We start from the raw sequence: 4,984 nt of genomic DNA, 5'->3' as shown, positions 1-4,984 counted from the left end.
ATTTCCTCATGGAAAAGGCTCCAACTCGACGTAAGGACGAGTGCTCTGTGGAGAAGGGTAGAAACAGAGGTGGATTTAAAATTGTCAAAACAAGAGCTATAAAAGTTGGTACGAAGTCCAGTCAAAGTTTTCTTCCTGAAAATCGTTGTATTAAAACTGTCGTGCTGTCTGAAAACTAGAACGTCCAGTAAAGGTAAACGGTCGCTCGCCTCTTTCTCGATAGTAAACTTTATGCTCGAGTGTATAGTATTAGCATATTCAACGAAGAGGTCAGCTTCGTATTCACTTTTAAAGAGGCCGCATGTATCGTCAACAAACAGGGAATAAAAAGGGGAGAGAACCTTAATGGGCAATTATCAAGCATGTGTTCCTCCAGGACGTTCCCCTTAGACCTGTACTTGCTTCGTTTAAAACACCAAATTACAAATTTTATTTTTAATGGTAAATTACTCAAACAGGTAGAGGGCATGGCCATGGGTTCCTCTCTTGGCCCCACATTTGCTAATATCTTCATGTGCTCCCTGGAGGAGCACATGCTTGATAATTGCCCATTAATGTTCTACCCCCTTTTTTATTCCAGGTTTGTTGACGATACGTTCAGCCTCTTTAAAAGTGAATTCGAAGCTGACCTCTTCGTTGAATATGCTAATACTATATACACCCGAGTTTACTGTCGAGGCGAACGACCGTCTACCATTCCTGGACGTTCTAGTTTTCAGACAGCACGACAGTTTTAATACAACGATTTTCCGGAAGAAAACTATGACTGGACTTCGTACCAACTTTTATAGCTCTTGTTTTGACAATTTTAAATCCACCTCTGTTTCTACCCTTCTCCACAGAGCACTCGTCCTTACGTCGAGTTGGAGCCTTTTCCATAATGGAATTACATTTTTAATTGCCTTTTAATAATAACTGTTTGCCTGCAAAGCTGGTCTATAAGAAATTATATAAACTACTCAACAAACATTTCATTATAAAAACCAGCAGTTTTAACCGTCAAAAATAAGAAATTTTACGCATGCTTACCATTCACTCATGATCTCAAATTTCACAAAAAGTTCACACAAATTATTCAGGATCATTTTTATGCCATTGATGTTAGTTTAATTCCTGAGAACCCTTTCACCATCGGTTCACTCTTTAAAACTAAAGAGCGGTTATCACCTTTATGTCGCCTGGTGTTGTTTATAAATACACTTAGCCTGAATGTCAACCTATGTGGGATCCACCGGTAGACTCCTTAAGGTGCGTATCGATTCTCATCGTGGCGTAAACTTCCGTACTGGTAGCAAAATTTCAAACCCAGAACATTCCAACATCAGAAATCACACCAAAATTTGTAAAACACATATCGATAATAAAGACTTCTGCATTTTAGGCCATTCCACCAGCCCTCAAGACCTTGTTATTCTGGAATCAACTTTTAATTAAACAGCTTGTTCCATCGTTAAACACTCATACGTCCTCCCCCCTTCTTTATTTATCTTGACTTGTGTTGTTTCTATTTATGTTTACGTTTAGTTTAACGCTGTCACTCTTCTAGGTCGGTCCTTAATCTTTTGTTCTGTAACCTCTTTCACGGCTATTTTCATTTTTAGTTACTGTACATTCTGCTACCTTTCATTTTAATAGAGAGATTTTAGAAATTTTGTTCGTTTCTTTAATGTTAATGTTGTGCATGCTTCTGAGATTTTGTATGAATAATTTTCAGCTTTTTCAATTCTTAATTTTTAGTTTTAGTTTTTACGATTTCACAATGAACTTTGTTTTATTTTAACAGCCCTGATGGTGAAATTAAATGGATAATTACGAAACGTTGGAATAAAGACAGCTTGTACATCTGTGTGTTTCCGCTTCCCTTTATTGATTTTTAATATAGATTGACCCCTGACTCCTTACACTTAGCTATATATATACATATATACACACACACATATATACATACATACATACACACACACACACACACACACACACATATATATATATATATATATATATATATATATATATATATATATATATATATATTATATATATATATATATATATGTATGCTTTCGTCAGTATAAATAAGTTAAAATTTGATCATTTACCTTTTTTTCTTTTCTAATAACTGATCTCCTCTTCTGTATTTTCTATGGTCTTCTGTAACTTCTTTCAAATGAACACCGTTATATACTTCGTTCCGTGTTACACGTTTCATTTCCACTCCAAATGGAACTTATAACTGAGGACCCGTTAAGGTAGCCGCCTCATTAAAATGAACTAATTAGACAATAATGAATTCGGGAGTAATTACGTTGAACATTTTAAGAGTTCAATGCCTTTGCATTTGAAAAAATGGCAAAACCACGTTCCATCATTTTGTGTATTCGAATCCAAATTGTAAATCATGCTAAGGTTATTTATTTTCCTAATGATATTAATTTTAGCCGTAAAAAAGTCATTGAATGAGTTGTACATTAATTACAACATGAAACAAATAGGCCAAATAATGAACGATATAAACTAACCTAACAGCTTTCCTAATTAAACTGTATTCTCAGTGACCACATTATTACTTCTAAAAAATCATTCAAATGAGTAGACTCCTATCCATTTCAAGTTCGAAGTTGCTGTTGATCGCACGTACATTGTTTTAAAAATTAAAGGCAGTCATTTTCCTTTCAAGTAGTATTTAAAGGAATCTTCATCTGCCAAATACCTGACTTGGGAAAATATACCGAGACGTATGATTAGCTTTAAAATAGTTGTTTTCCAACCTTTTGTGCATTTCTGTAAAGTGCAATTTTAACTTCAACTTTGACATGTGTTTTGTCACTTTTTTTATTCATAATATATATATATATATATATATATATATATATATATATATATATATATATATATATATATGTATATATATATATATATATATATATATATATATATATATATATGACTGTGAAATATTTTCCTGTTAAAACAGAAATCCATATAATTAGATGTATGCATATATATGTGTATATATATATATATATATATATATATATATATATATATATATATATATATATATATATATATATGACTGTGAATATTTTCCTGTTAAAACAGAAATCCATATAATTTAATTGTATATATGCATATACATATATTTATATATTTATGTGTGTGTGTATGTACGTATGTATGTATTTATGTATCTCTGCGCATGCGTGTGCTTGTGTGTGTGCGAGTGTATTATCATATAATACACAAAGATAAATATCTCTAAAATGCCAAAATCACGAAAACATTATATTACTGCCTAAATTATGACTTACAGAGAGAGAGAGAGAGAGATGAAAACAAGGACAAAACAATTAATTCTATCTGTTATAGTTCCGAACGCCGCCTGACCCGTGGGTCAGTGTCATTTACCGGCCATTTCGCAAAAGAGCATAATACCTTGACCAGGTTGTCGGGTTACGTAATTCTATTAGTCAGACTGTGTCCCCGCAGAGGCCTGGGCCATTAATTTGGTCATAATTGAGTTTGGTCGATAACTTCCAGGGCCTGCTTCGTTGTGGGGGACGAAGACACTGGGACGGAAGAGAAACATGAGCAGGCCTAACGTTACATTCTGAGGAATGTTGCTTTTTAGTTTTCTGTAAAAGAAAACTATTGTGCCGGCTTTGTCTGTCCGTCCGCACTTTATTTTGTCCGCACTTTTTCCTGTCCTCACTTTATTCTGGCCGCACTTTTTCTGTCCGTTCTCGGATCTTAAAAACTACTGAGGCTAGAGGGCTGCAGATTGCTATGTTGATCATCCACCCTCCAATCATCAAACATACTAAATTGTAGCCCTCTAGCCTCAGTAGCTTTTATTTTATTTAGGGTTAAAGTTAACCATAATCGTACTTCTGGCAGCGAAATAGGATAGGCCACCACCGGGCCGTGGTTAAAGTTTTATGGGCTGCGGTTCATACAGCATTATGCTGAGACCACCGAAAGATAGATGTATTTTCGGTGGCCTTGATTATACGCTGTAGCGGCTGTACAGAAAACTCGATTGCGCCGAAGAAATTTCGGGGCATTTTGTACTTGTTTCAACATGAAGCTGTTTCCCCTGACAGGTGTGAGGAAAATCGAATAGTATTAAACTCTGAGGAATGTTTTTTCAACATCAAACATACCAAATTGCACCTCTCTCGCCTCAGTTGTTTTTATTTTATATAGGGTTAAAGTTAGCCATAATCGTGCTTCTGGCAACGATAGAGGATAGGCCACCACCGTCTTTTCCATAACATTGGTGGGATGGTTTCAGATGAGGAAAAAAAATCACAATCTCTGTCACATTCACACTTTAAAAGCTGAATATTGGACGAAATTCCACCTCGTTAGCATCACCATATACCTACATAGAACGTTTGTCAGCGGGAAAGTCGAAATTCTTCATTTCTTTCCACATGATCGGATCATCTTCCAATATCTTGTGTATCCTTGTACATGCGCTGACGTTTATACAACTGCTATCAATGTCAGTGTATATATATAATCTATATATATATATATATATATTATTATATATATATATATATATATATATATATATATATATATATATATATATATATATATATATATATATTTATATATATATATATATATATATATATATATATGTATATATATATATTGTATTTATATATATACATATATACGCACACATACACATATTATATATATATATATATATATATATATATATATATATATATATATATATAATATACTGTATATATGTACGTATATATCAGCAGTCAATTTAGTAGACATCGAATTCTGTTTGTCACCCGATGAAGATATTACAACCTGTCTTCCCCATAAAGAACAATTTATTTGAAAACTAAACGACATTCTCCCTTCTATTAAGATAGTCTGATTGATATGATCGGACGTCACAGCTACCCCTTTATTGGCGTAATTCTTTATGTAATTCTTTTTCATCAATAAA

Source organism: Macrobrachium rosenbergii, chromosome 6, assembly GCF_040412425.1.
Source record: "Macrobrachium rosenbergii isolate ZJJX-2024 chromosome 6, ASM4041242v1, whole genome shotgun sequence".
Taxonomy (NCBI): Eukaryota; Metazoa; Arthropoda; class Malacostraca; order Decapoda; family Palaemonidae; genus Macrobrachium; species Macrobrachium rosenbergii.
The sequence above is the reverse complement of the archived record's forward strand: the minus strand, read 5'-3'. Positions refer to the sequence as shown.